Source organism: Pleurodeles waltl, chromosome 6 (assembly GCF_031143425.1).
Source record: "Pleurodeles waltl isolate 20211129_DDA chromosome 6, aPleWal1.hap1.20221129, whole genome shotgun sequence".
Classification (NCBI taxonomy): domain Eukaryota; kingdom Metazoa; phylum Chordata; class Amphibia; order Caudata; family Salamandridae; genus Pleurodeles; species Pleurodeles waltl.
Window position 1 is genome coordinate 140,649,880 of NC_090445.1, and position 15,082 is coordinate 140,664,961.

Here is a 15,082-nt window from a genome sequence, read left to right on the forward strand (position 1 = left end):
TGGACACATCACACTGACCCATTATATGTTAACAGGATGCAAACTACTGGTGTAGCTCCATTGTTCAGTTTGTGACCGGCTCCTACTCTTTTGTCCCTTAGATGGCTACTGCTGCGGATGAATAGGAGATGGAGACACAACCCTGTGTACAGACCCCTGGTGGACTTGGCAACACTGGAGGATAAGCACATTATCCTCAGCTACAAACTGGACAGGGCCACAATCACAGAGCTATGTGCCCAGTTAGAACCTGACCTGATATCTGCTATCCGTCACCCCACTGGGATCCCCCCTCTTGTGCAAGTGCTATCAGTACTCCATTTTCTGGCAACTGGTTCTTTCCAACTGACAGAGGGCTTGGAAGCAGGAATGCCATAGCCAATGTTCTCAAACGTGCTGACAAGAGTGTTGTCTGCCCTGACAAAAGACATGTGCAGCTACATTGTTTTCCCTCAGGTTGATTATTTGGCCACTGTGAAGGCCATGTTTTATGCAATGGGACATATCCCCAGCATAATTGGGGCACTTGATGGTACACATATTGCATTTGTCCCCTCCCAGCAGAATGAACAGGTGTTCAGGAATTGTAAGAGTTTCCACTCCATGAATGTTCAGATGGAGTGCTTGGTGGACCAGTACATCTCCCATGTCAATGCTAAGTATCCTGGGTCGGTGCATGATGCCTTTGTCCTGAGGAATAGCAGCATCCCAAATGTGATGGGCCAACTACAGAGGCACAGGGTGTGGCTAATAGGTGAGCCCTGGTTCCTACCCAGTAGATATTGGTGTACGGGTATGGTGTGGGCCACATAGGATAGTGTGTGGCTAAATGTAGTCCCTCAACATTTGCAGGTGACTCTGGTTACCCAAACCTATCATGGCTGCTGACCCTTGTGACGAATGCCAGGACAAGTGCAGAAGAACGTTATAATGAGGCACATGGGCAAACCAGAAGGATTAGTGAAAGAACCTTTGGCCTCCTGAAGGCCAGGTTCCGATGCCTCCATCTGACAGGTGGATCCCTGTGCTACTCACCAAAGAAGGTCTGCCAGATAGTGGTGGCATGCTGCATTTTGCATAACCTGACCCTCAGACGCCATTTTCCATTTCTGCAGAAGGAGGAGGCTGGAGATGCCCATGTGGCAGCAGTCAGCCCTATGGACAGTGAGGATGAGGAGGCAGAGGAGGAGGATGAGGACAACAGAACATATGTGATACAACAATACTTCCAATAACACACAGGTAGGACAGTGTTACTTCACATTTCAATGACTTTGGTTGTAATTTGTGTTGCAATGGCATGCTATTTCCCACTTCTGTGCCCACTTACTATTCCCTCTGCCAATTCATTTTGCAGATGTTGGTGATTTGACAAATACTCCTGGTGTGATCACTACGGCCAGCTACAGGTCATTAATCTATGCTCATTCTCTGTATAGTTGCTTTGCAATGTTTGTACCTGTTTCAATGAATACATATTTGATACACATGACATACTCCAAATGTTTTTTTTTCAAAGGGTGTTTATTGAAGTGCTAATATATAGAGGGGCAAGTGCAATGGGATGGGGGGAGGTGGAAGGCTGTTCAGATGCCTGGCTAGTGGCAGGGGCCCGCTGGTGTGAGGCTGCTCCAACATAATGTTGGCCAAGTCTGCCAGCACCTCTGCTATGGAGATCAGGGTGTTGTTGATGACCTGCAAGTCCTCCATGATCCCCTGGTACTGTCCCTTCTGCAGGCGCCTGTTCTCCTGCACATTGTCCAGGATCTGGCCCATCGTGTCCTGGGAATGTTGATAGGCTCCCAGGATCTCGGCGAGAGCCTCCTGGAGAGTCGGTTCCCTGGGCCTGTCCTCCCCCTGGTGCACAGCAGTCCTCCCAGTGTCCCTGGTGGCCTGTGCCTCGTCCCCTGAACCATGTGCCCACTGACCCCAGGTCCCTGATTGTCTTGGTGGAGAGGTGTGCCCTGGGGTCCCTGTACAAGTGGACACACTGCTGATTGGCGAGTCCTGGGGACAAAGGCATGGGTATGCTGGGTGGGTGCGGTGGTGGTGTTTCCTGATGGGGGAGGCTCTGTGGTGATGTGTGACTGGGCCTGGGTAACTGGCTGTCCAGTGGTCCCTGTTGGGCCAGGTAGGTCATCCAGATCCTGAAGACCAGAGTTGCTGTCATCACTGTGGGCCTCTTCAATTGGGAGACTGGATAGTGGTGGCACTTCCTCTCTGCTGACATTGGCTGGGGTACCTGTGGGGATCTAAATGATGTGTTATGGTTTCTGTGTCTGACATATTGTACATCCGTGGCTTCCCCTCTATGGTTGGATTTGCCCTGCCAGCTTTCACTTGTGTCTGTTAGTGTATGGTGGGATAGTTAATTCTCTATGGTGTGCATGCTTTATTGATGAGTGCCCATGCAGGACTGTGAGGGGTGTAAATGCATTGGTACAGCATGCAGGGCTTAGCATTGGGATGAGTAGGTTGTGATGGTGTGGTATGTGGGATGTAGTGGAGTGATGGGGTGAGGGTGAAGGTGAGGGTATGCAGGTATGGGGGGTGATAGTAGTTGAGAGTTGATATACCAGAGTCAAGTCCTCCTCCGACTCCGGTCAGGCTCTCAGGATGCAGTATTGCCTAGACTTGCTCCTCCCATGCTGTGAGTTGTGGGGGAGGAAGGAGGGGCCCACTGCTAGTCCTCTGGATAGCTAGCTGGTGTCTTGCTGCTATGGAACGTACTTTCCCCCGTAGGTCGTTCCACCTCTTCCTGATGTCATCCCTAGTTCTTGGGTGTTGTCCCACGGCATTGACCCTGTCCACGATTCTCTGCCATAGTTCCATCTTTCTAGCTATAGATACCTGCTGCACCTGTGCTCCAAATAGCTGTGGCTCTACCCTGATGATTTCCTCCACCATGGCCCTTAACTCCTCCTCAGTGAAATGGGCGTGCCTTTGTGGTGCCAAGGTGTGTTGGTGAGGGTGTGTTGGGTAATGTGTTGGGGTTTGTGATGTGGAGTGCGTTAGTGGTGTATAGGTGTGAATAGTGTGTGGCTCTCGTTATGTCAGTGGTCTTGGTGTCTCTCTGGTTTGTATTTGTAAGGTGTTGTGGGTAATGTGGGTCTGTGTTCTATAGTGGTGTGGGTGTGTGGGTGTGGTGTGTGTATGGGTGTCAGGTGTGTGTTGTTTGAATTGTCCAATGTGGTCTTATTTTGTTTGTGTGTGTCCATTTTGAGTGAAGCGGTATGTACCGCCAATGTTTTACCGCCATTGAATGACCGCCATGGTGATTCATAGGGGATATTGTGGTGGCCGCTGTTCTGCTGGCGTAATGATGTGGGTTTTGATACCGCCAGTTTATCACTGACCTTTGGGCTGTCGGATTTGTGTATGTGGCTGAATACTGACTGATTGGGGCGTGCGTGTCATAATATGGTGAACGGATATCCGTGGTGGTAAGTTGGCGGCCGTCAGAGTGGCGGATAATTGGGATTTACCGCCACTGTCATAATGAGGGCCTATGTCATTCATTTTTCTCAAGTCAGATTTTCCCACAAGGTTTGCACAATGCCATTATTGGTGAATTACATGGGCTGCTCAGCACTTCTTTTAAAATACCTCTCTCCACATACTCTCCTATCAATGGCTTCACACCTTCAATTGCATATTTTTCCAACGGGTATTGAGGAGTCTAAGGGAAAACTATATTGGACTTAACTGCAACTCTAACTGTCTCTGTTCCTTTTATCAACCCAATATCTTTTCCTGAAAGATCTCAAACATAAGTCTTACCACTTTTCTGTAAATCAGCAGGAAGATCTTTCACTTCAAAAACTGGAAAAAAACTAATCAAAAGAGCTTCCTCATTATCTGGTTCATTAAAACTAATGAGAGGAAATTCTTTAGACACTGACTCATTGTTAACAGTAAGTATCAAGTCTTCTTCATCATTACTCTTTGTTTGAATTTCAACACCCTCATCTGAACAAGTAATTGAGCATCTTGTTTTACACAATAAATCCCTTCCCAGTAAGGGCACAGGACTTGAATCACAAACATGAACTTGTGCAAATCCTTAAAATTGCCAGTTTTACCTAAAACTGGTTCTGTAATGGGATTTGTCAAATATTGATTAGCAACTCTCACAATCTGAACTGTCTTCCCTGATAAGGGCAGGTTTGGAACGTCTGCAGATCTCACTGTTGAGTGTGTAGCTCCAGTGTCAACCAAAATTAAAACTCTGTGAGCATTCACCTTTCCTTTAACATAAGGACCTTTCTGATCCACTTCTAAAGAAGCTGCCATCACACAGTCTTCTTCATCAGTACTCTCAGACACCCATTCATTGTTTATTCCATCCTCAGTGTGTAATGAAAATTGGTGTACAGTATTATTACTCTGATTCACACTGGGACCGGTGATCATCTGAAAAAGCATCACCTGCTGCAGATTCATAGGGGCATGAGGTATCTGAATTTGTTGTCTAGGCATTTGAATTTGTTGCGCAGGCTCCACCTGCACCTGTGGTTGCGTCTGCTATAACTGGGGCATTGGCATTTTTAACAGTTGTACATTTTGCATGGGCTTCATGGGTTGGAAACCTTGCATCAGATTTACATTATTCTGGAAACTTTGAATTTGGCCTCTCATTCTTGGTCCTCTCACATTTTTAAATGAATTGACATCATTCACTTGCTGAATCATACCTCTCTGATTTACCATCGGACACTCTCATTTCCAATGCCCGATTCCCACGCAAGTGTGACATGGTAACATTCTCTTTCCTTGTGGCTCTCCTTGTACCATGACTCTATTAAAATCCAAACCACAATTAACACTTCCCATACCACCACAACCTCTGCTTCCATTCTGAGAAGTGCCTTGATTCTGAAACATGCCGTTTCCCTGCTGCTGCTGAGGCTGAAAACTTCACTGAATCCCTGTCTGTGCAGCCTTGATCTGCATCACCGTCACTTTCTCCTTCAACTTTTTCTGTTTCAATTCAATCTCATCACTTCAGTATTGTGCTTACTGTAGCAGCTCATCAATCAGTTTAACTTGCCAACAAATCAAATGGCTCTTAATCATCTGACTAATTTCTGGTCCGAGTCCTTCAACAAATCTGAACACAAAATGGATCATGTCTTTTGGCTCAATTGTTTCTGTGCCACTGTAAAGTTTAAATACTTTTAGCAACCTCTCACAGTATGCATGAATTGATTCTTTCGCTTCCTGAGCTGTCCTATCTATGCACTGCCAATGAAGGTTTTAGGGCAAAATTCTCCTTTTCAGAAATTCAATCATTTTATAGTAATATTTAATTGCTTCAGGAGATGGTGCACCTGTCGCTGGATCCCTTGGCGGCTCACTTGTTGGCCAATCTACACTCCTTGTGCATTCAATCCATAAGTCTGCTGGAACAACTATCGCCACAAGAGTGTTCAGATCCTCCCACAGGCATTTTGTAAGTTTCTCAAACCTATCTGTCTGCTGATACCATTCTTCTGGTTTTGCCCTCAACCTGGGGTAATCATTTGTAAATGTCAAAATGTCACTTCTGCTCCAAGGGACATGTACAAAATTCCCTCCTGGAATTTCTCTCATTGGTAAAACTGTCAGAGCGTCGAATTCCTCGGAGTCCACGCGTTGCTGAACAAGAGGCCCACCTCCCGGCAACACCAACTCAGAATGCCTTTGTAGCGCTGAGTTTTGGAGGTGCCCGAAGAGGGGAAGAGAAGTAGGAAGGGAACAGCCAGGAAGGAGATCTGAAAAACAAAAGGTTTTCAACACAATGCAACACAATAAAAACTGTATTTACAATTGCCACTCTTTAAAAATGTAACATCTTGTGTTGTCGCTAAAATAGTAATCACTGGGTACTAAAGGAAAGTCTAAATAAGATTTAGTCCAAAAATCATTTGCTAGAAGCAACACAAAATGGTAGCCACTAAGATTTACTAGAAATTACCATTAGACAGAATGCAGTAGGCTTCTTAGAACAAAGATTATTTGAGAATAACTCTTGCCAATAAACGTCTCACTGCCAAACCACACTGTGATCCTTAAACGTAAACAATAAATAAAATTTCTTCATAAAACATGAAACACTGTGCATCAAAGTGTTCTATTGAACTTAAGTTTTCCACCACTATTCCCTTATGGGGGACATTGCCAGCAATACTTTGGTAATTCATTCAAGTTTATATGTACAGAAAACAAAGATGGTTTATATAACAATCCACGCTAAAATGAAACACAACGAAACTCCAAAATTACTGTCAAACAGATTCTCAGCATTGCGATTGTATTCCCCCGAACCCTTGTTGAACTCGGGAATGTGAAACAAAGTATCTCAAATGCATACGTATTTAGAATGCGATCAAAGAAGGGAAAAAACCCAGCTGGAAACAAACTCACTGTTACGAGTACGGCCTACTCGTCACTCTCTTTCAACTCTTTTACCTTTAAACGAATCCGCTGTAGGAATCTCACGCTCTCTCTCTCTCTCTCTCCCTCGATCTAGGTCCCCAGAATAGTGAGCGTCTTTGCCAGGGTGTGGTTGGCATTTATAGCCTGACCACACCCCAAGATGGCCGCCACCAAGGCATGATGGGAGTTGTGGTCCTGTTTTGCACAAAGCACCACTCCAAGGACAGGCATCAGAACAATGGTTGCAGCGCAACCACCAACTCCCAAACCCCGCAGATAGATGAGCTTTTCCACATGGGAATGGTGGAGAGTTTGATTTAGCACAGGATGGAACAAATAGGGTGCTGCAAGTACGTGCAGTGATGGGTAAAACCCTGGATGGAGCAGGACTGAGACCGCGCAGTGTCTTATACTTGACAGTACACCCCCCTCCCCGAGCGCAGGCGAGGGCACGGCTTGGTCGGATCAAGGAGGTGAAAACGACGAAGCATACCAGGAGCATGGATGTTCATCGCAGGTTCCCATGAGTTATCCTCGGATCCATAACCTTTCCAAGCCACCAAATACCACAGAGGTGAACCGCGAAAGCGGGAATCCAAGATTGAGCGTACCTCATATTCCCATTGTCCTCGGACTAGCAGTGGAGCGGGTCGTGGTGTACACACGGAAGTGGCGGGTTTCAGTAAAGAAGTGTGAAATACCGGGTGTATTTTTAAGGAAGGTGGCAGTTTCAGTTTGTAAGTCACTGGGTTGATTTGGCGTAGAATTTCGTAGGGTCCCACAAATGTAGGGTGAAACATATTCTTATTTTTAAAACAAAGTTTTTTGTAGATAACCAGACCATATCTTTCTCTTTATATTCAGGGCTGGGTTGATGTTTCTTGTCGTATTGTAATTTGTATTTTGTTTTCGCATGGTATAGGTTGATTTGTAGTTGTGAATGTATCTTTTGCATGTGCGATACCATGTCTTGGACCGCAGGCATGGTATGTATAGAAATTGGTGTTTTAACTGGTAGGATGTGAGGGTGACGACTTTAAAGACCATAAAAAGGGGTAGTTTTAGTTGAAGAATGGTGAGAATTATTGTATGCTAATTCCGCAAGCCAAAGAAGATCTGGCCAAGTAGTCAGTGAGTCTGCAACATAACACCGTAAATATTGTTTAAGTGTCTGATTTAGTCTTTCGGTCTGGCCATCAGTCTGAGGATGCCAACTGGTGGTTAACGTTGACTCAATGTGTAGGGCCTTACACCACTTTTGCCAGAAGTGTGCAGAAAATTGTGACCCCCTATGAGAGAGAATGATATTAGGGAGTCCATGGAGTCGGACAATGTTTTAAAGAATAATGGTAACTAAAGCTCCGGCTGATGGGAGGCCTTTGCATGCAATAAAATGAGCGTACTTAGTGAGACTGTCTATTACTACCAAAATTGCAGTAAAGTGGTGTGTTTCAGGAAGCCCTGTAATGAAGTCCATGGCGATGTGTTCCCAAGGTTGTTTTGGGGTAGGTAGAGGTATTAATAAGCCTTTTGGTTTACTATGTGTGCTTTTACATCTTGCACACACTTCGCATGACAGTAACATCTGTTTCAAATCTATAGAGAAAGCAGGCGACCAGAAATATCTTTTCATTAGTTCCGTTGTTTTTTGAGGGCCTGGATGCACTGCTAGGGGATGGTTATGTAACCAATGGAAAGCTGTTTGCCTCAGATCTGTTGTGGGAAAGAATACTCGAGATTCATGTAAGGGCAGACCTTGATGAATTGAACGTTTGGTATCCTGTTGTAGCCATTCTTGCCATTCTGTGATGTGAAAGTGAGTACGTATAAGATTGAGGACTCTTTCAGCTGCAATGAAGCATAACACTTTTGAAGGCGCTATGATTGGCAAAGGCTTGGTTTCTTCATGCGTAATTGAGGAGTCTTGCCTGGTTAATGCATCGGCCTTTCGATTATCTATCCCGGGTCTGAAAGTTACCACAAAATCGAATTCAGCGAAGAATAACATCCACCGTAACTGTTGTGGGGTCAGTACCCTGGCTGAACTCATGAACTGCAAATTTCTATGATCTGAATAAACTGTGATGGTGTGTTTTGTTCCAAGTAAATAATGCCTCCACTCTTTGAAGGCATCACGGATTGCTAATAGTTATTTTTCCTTAATGGTATAATTTTGTTCAGCTGCACTTAATTTCCGTGACGTATAAGCAATGGGATGTAATTGCCCAGTATGAAGATGACGTTGGGAAAGGATAGCCCCTACTGCCTCATCAGATACACCTGCTTCTACTAAGAATGGCTCCGTGATCTTTGGATGAGCTAAAATGGGAGCGGATGTAAAAGCTTTTTTTAGATCTTTGAAAGCTTCATCAGTTTCTTTGGACCAATGAAAGAGGGAATTTTTACGTAGTATTTAGTAATTGGTGCTACCTTTTGGGAAAAATTATCAATGAAGCGCCAGTAAAAATGTGCGAATCCCAAGAAACATTGAATGTCTCGTAATGATTTTGGTGTGGGCCATTCAGTCACAGCTCGAATCTTCCGTTCTGTCATTTGCATTCCATTGGGCGTTAAGTTAACTCCTAAGAATTCCACTTCTTTTGTATGGAACTCACATTTGCTTAATTTGCAGTATAACTGATGTTTTTGCAAGGTTTGTAGAACCGGCTTTACATGTTCCTCATGGATCTCTTCTGAGTTAGAGTAGATTAGGATTTCATCAATATCAACAAAAACAAAAATGTCTAAGTACTCTCTCAGGACGTCATTCAAGGAATACTGAAAAGCCGCGGGGGCATTGCATAGGCCAAACGACATTACTTGATATTCGAATAGACCGTAACTGGTTTTAAAAGCTGTTTTCCACTCATCTCCCTCACGTATACAGACTAGATGGTAGGCCCCACATAAATCAAGCTTGGTATAAATGACTGCTGTCTTTACTTGCTCTAATAATACTGGGATGAGTGGCAAGGGATATTTGTTCTTAACGGTGACTTTGTTCAAAGCTCTATAGTCAATACAAGGCCTCAATTCACCTTTGGCCTTGGGTACGAAGAACAATGGAGAAGCTGCCTGGGATCGTGATGGCAGAATCAAATCATTAGCCAGACATTGATCAAGGTATTCAGAAAAGTATTGGTTTTCTTTTTCTGAGAGTGCATAAATTCTGCAATTAGGAATATTGGCCCCGGGTATGAGATCAATTTGGCAATCATATGGCCTATGAGGGGGTAAGCTACTTGCCGGCTTTTCATTAAAGACGTCGACAAAGTCATAATATCTCTTTGGTAAGGCTACCTCTTTTTCCACAGCTGTGGCCAGGTATAGTTGAGGTTTTCTTTCTTCTCTTGATTGAAGACAAGAATTTTTACACTGGGTTGAGGAAAAAATCACAGTTTGTTTTTGCCAATCTACTTGTGGATTATGTAACACCAACCAAGGCATCCCCAAGATGAAGCCGTACTGGGGAGCTTGAATTATATCAAAGAGTATCTCATCACAATGTTCCTGGTTATTGGCATCCTTGCACGTCCTCTGCATTTGTGAGGTGTGCATAGTGACTGGTCCTCCTGCTAATTCACTGCCATCTACTGCTTGCACAATTTCAGGTATTTCCTTTTTGATACTGGGAATTTGTAGTTTTTGGGCAGTTTGTAAGTCCACAAAGTTGCCTGTAGCCCCTGAATCTATCAAGGCGTACACTGTATGTTGTTTTCCTCAGATCCTAAGTTGTATGTTGAGTCTAAAGTGTTTAACTTGATTAATGCAAGAACACACCGAAGGGATTGTTAGATTACCCAAGAGGTGCCCTTCCTTGTTTCTTGGGCTTCTTAGTTTTCCTCTGGGTTTTCTAGGGTTGCTATCTTTTTCTTTGGGTTAGCAGTGGAATCAATTTTTGTTTTTGGTTTTAACTGACATTATGTAGTATTCTGTAGGAAAGGCCTCCTTTTTGCCCTGGTCACCCCTACACTTTTTGGACAGGTATTGGTGGTTACTGACTCTTGGCTGTGCCCTGGGTACTGCTTACCAGTCCCAGGGCCAGTGCTCTGTGTAAAATGGATATGCAAATTATGCTAATTATAATTGGCTAAATTAACCTACCTATAAGTCCCTAATATGGGGTAGGGCATGTAGGTTTAGGGACCATAGCATAGGTAGTGCGCCCATAGGTGCACTGCTGAGGTGCCCAGTGTCATTTTAAAGGCAGGCCTGCCTTGCTGGCTGCTTTTAAATTAAAGTTATATGCAAATTCGACTTTGGAATTAAAAGTAGTTCCAAAGTCTTAAACTACCTTAGTTTTACATATAAGTCACCCCTAAGGTGTGCCCTATGTGCCCCTAGGGCTGGGTGCCATGTAACTATAAGCAGGGACTTTATAAAAATAGTTTTATAAGCCCTGGTGAGGTAAAAACAGCCAAATTCGTTTTTCCCTCATTGTAGTAAATGGCGTTCATAGGCTAGAATGGGGAGATTTTATTTTAATTTTTAAAGTCTCCTTAAATGATGCAAACCAAGAGTTTGGTATCAAATTAATTGTTGTATTAAATCCCACAACTTCCAGTTGTTGGATTTAATATAACTTGTTCAGGTAAAGAGTTTTAAACTTTAACTGAAAAGTTGCCAATTTCAGCCCTGCATTGTTTTGCTGCTGTGCTCTGATTGGCCAGCCTCAAGCAGCCTAGCTAGGCTGCCTTGATGAGGTGTGAAGTGGCCTGGCTTCACACGAAGGAATGTGCCTGTGGGAGGGAATCTCCCCTCAGCAGATGGTGAGGCAGGAAGGGGGAGGGCTGCCAAACTGGTCTTCAAAGGCAGAGAAGGAGATTTGGAGCAACCAGCAACACCCCCACATCCTGCAACCCCAGACAACTAGGTGCCCCCTTGATTAGATTAGGAGAGGGCAGGAGAGGGGTGTGTTTATGATTTTTAGACACACCAGTGGGTGGGCTCAGCCAGATGTAACCTCCAAAGATCAGAATCAGCCATGATGGATTTTTGGAGAATGTTGCCTCTTGGGATTGATTTTTGCCACACTTCCCAGGAAGTGGTCATCACAGGGGGAAGGACCCTGCAAATGATTGGAGAACTAGAACCCCCCTGCTTTTCACCCAGGAGCAAGGATAAAACTGGCAGACCTGCACCCACACCTCAGATCCCCATCAGATTCCAACAAGGAAGAACCAAAGGAGAAGAAAGTCTGCCCTGCTGGACCCCTGGCCTGCACCTGGAACCTGCACTCAGAAGGACTGCACCAGCTGCACACTTGGGCTTCACCACAAGAAGGACTTTGCCTGGCTTCAACTGGTTCAAGGAGGGACTCCCTGTTTGCTAAAGGAGAAAAATTGCTAACCAGAGTCCCCTGCACCTACTCCTGAGAAGCCCCAGAAGTTTGGGGAAGTTTGGAGAACTTTTGAAAAAAAGCTCCATAGAGGGACCGACCCGCCACGGCAACTCTAGCTGGCTTGCCTCAACCGCGACCCGGCCTGATTTGCTGGTTCGTCCAGGTAAAGAAAATCTCCCAAAAAAAGACTAGGGCCCAGATGTAGGAACCATTTTACATGGCGCAAACTGCAAAATCTGCAGTTTACGCCATGCAAAACGGGCATCGCGATGCACATTCCCACTTTGCGAGTCGGGACCGACTCGCAAAATGTGAATGCGACTCGCAAATAGGAAGGGGCGTTCCCTTCCTATTTGTGATTCGCACCGCAATGCAGAATTGCTTTGATACCGCGAACGCGGTCGCAAAGCAGTTCGCAGTTAGCACCCATGTGAAGTGGGTGCTCACTCATTCGCAAAAGGGAAGGGGTCCCCATGGGACCCCTTCCCCTTTGTGAATGTGGCAAAAAATATTTTTTCAGAGCAGACAGTGGTCCAATGGACCACTGCCTACTCTGAAAAAATGAAACCAAATGGTTCCATTTTTTTGTTTGTATTGCAACTCGTTTTCTTTTAAGGAAAACGGGCTGCAATACAAAAAAAAAAACTGCTTTATTAAAAAAGCAGTCACAGACATGGTGGTCTGCTGTCTCCAGCAGGCCACCATCCCTGTGAGTGCAGGGAATCTCAAGGGGGTCGCAAATTGCGACCCACCTCATTAATATTAATGAGGTGGGTCTTTGCGACTCCCTTGCGATTCGCAGATGGTGTCATGGACACCATTCCAAGATATGGTTTTGCAACTCGCAAATTGCGAGTCGCAAAACCATATCTACCTACATCTGGCCCTAAGTCCGAACATCGTAAGTTGACCGGGACCTCCCATCCAGCGTATCCGAGGAGGGCTCCAAAGACGTCGGATCAAGATCCAGGTTTGCCCCGGTCGAAGGATTTTCACCTTGAAAAAACAACTAAGTCCGATGGTAAAAATCTCCACCGAGGGTTCCCGCGACGCGTATCCGGGGAAGAATTCCAGGAGGTCAGATTGGACTGGCAGGTTCATCCCGCTGAAGAAAAGTTTCAGAAAAACGACTAAGTCCGAAGGTAAACCTTTGACCAAGGCCTCCTGCAGGCTGTAGCCGAGCTGGGCTCCATCGCGGTCGTCCTTAAACTTTGACTTTGCCCCGGTCGAGGTGCGACCAGAGTGGCGCTTTTTGTTTCTAGGCACTAGAAAACAATAATTCTTTAAAAATTCATATCTCCGGTTCCCCTTATCCGATTTTATTTGTTTTTGTGTCATTTGAAAGATAAAAATATAATCTATTTTTATAAATTGGTTTCAGATTTTTAAACTGTTTCCTGTGTTTTATTTGATTACTGTTTTGTCATATTTGAATGCTTTACACTCTGGGGGTCATTACGACCCTGGCGGCCGGCGGTAAGGTGGCGGGAATACCACCATGAGGCTGGCGGTGTCCCGCCAGCTATTATGACTGTGGTGCAAAAGCCACGGCCATACCGCCAGCCCCTCCACTTAACCGCCAGGTTTCCGCCTGGCGGTAATAATCCCCAGGGCAGCGGTGCAAGCACCGCTGCCCTGGCGATTATGAGTCCCCGACCGCCAGCCTGTCCGTGGTGGTAAACACCGCCATGAAAAGGCTGGCGGTAAGGGGACTTGGGGTGCCCCTGGGGGCCCCTGCACTGCCCATGCACTTGGCATGGGCAGTGCAGGGGCCCCCAGGCATAGCCCGTCGCGCATTTCACTGCCCGAATTTCGGGCAGTGAAATGCACGACGGGTACTACTGCACCCGCTGCACATCAGCATTGCCGCCGGCTCTATTATGAGCTGGCAGCAATGTTGATGTGACATTTTTGCTGGGCCAGCGGACGGTAACACTGTTATTGTCCGCTGGCCCAGCGGAAATGTCATAATAGGGAGGCAGCAATACCGCCGGCAATGGCGGTATTCTGTCTCCCGCGGCCTCAGCGGTCTTCTGTGAAGACCGCCGAGGTCGTAATGTCCCCCTCTGTGTCCTAAGTTAAGCGTTGTCGCTCGTTGTCAAGCTACCAAGGGTTGAGCTGGGTTTAATTTACTGAGACCTAACTGGACCTAAGTGGAGGTTAGTGGCCTATTGCTAAGTGTAGGTACTTACCTGCCCTTACCAATACCCCATTTTACAACAATGGGCACCACTTGTCAGAGTAGGAGTCTCTCCAGAGACTCCAGGTGCTGGCAGAGAGAAGTCTTTGCTGTCCCTGAGACTTCAAACAACAGGAGGCAAGCTCTTAATCAAGCCCTTGGAGATCTTCCCAAGATGGAAGGCACACAAAGTCCATTATTTTCCCTCTTACTCTGGCAGAAGCAGCAACTGCAGGATAGCTCCACAAAGCACATTCACAGGCAGTGCAGCTCCTCTTCCTCAGCTCTTTAGCTCTTCTCCAGGCAGAGGTTCCTCTTGGTTTCCAGAAGTGTTCTAAAGTCTCTGGTTTTGGGTGCCCTTCTTATACCCAATTTCTCCTTTGAAGTAGGCCTACTTCAAAGCAAAGTCTCTCTTAAATGTGAAATCCTGCCTTGCCCAGGCCAAGCCCCACTCACCAGGGGGTTGGAGACTGCATTGTGTGAGGCAGGCACAGCCCTTTCAGGTGTCAGTGACCTCTCCTCTTCTCCCTCCTAGCACAGATGGCTCATCAGGAAATGCAGACTTTGGCCCTCATTACGACCCTGGCGGTTTGTAACCGCCAGGGCCGCGGCACGCGGGAGCACCGCCGACAGGCCGGCGGTGCCCCGCGGGGCATTCTGACCGCGGCGGCTTAGCCGCGGTCAGAGAAGGGAAACCGGCGGTCTCCCGCCGGTTTCCCGCTGCCCCCAAGGAATCCTCCAAGGCTTGGGGATTCCGACTCCCCCTCCCGCCATCCAGTTCCTGGCGGTTCTCCCGCCGGGAACCGGATGGCGGGAGGGGGAGTCGCGGGGCCCCCGTAAGAGGGCCCCAAAATGTATTTCACTGTCTGCCTTGCAGACAGTGAAATACGCGACGGGTGCAGTAGCACCCGTCGCACCTTCCCACTCCGCCGGCTCGATTACGAGCCGGCATCCTTGTGGGAAGGGAGTTTTTCCCTGGGCTGGCGGGCGGTCTTTTGGAGAAATACGCGACAGGTGCAACTGCACCCGTCGCACCTTCCCACTCCGCCGGCTCAATTCTGAGCCGGCATCCTAGTGGGAAGGTTGATTTGCCCCGGGCTGGCGGGCGGTCTTTTGGCGGCCGCCCGCCAGCCCCGGGCAAATCT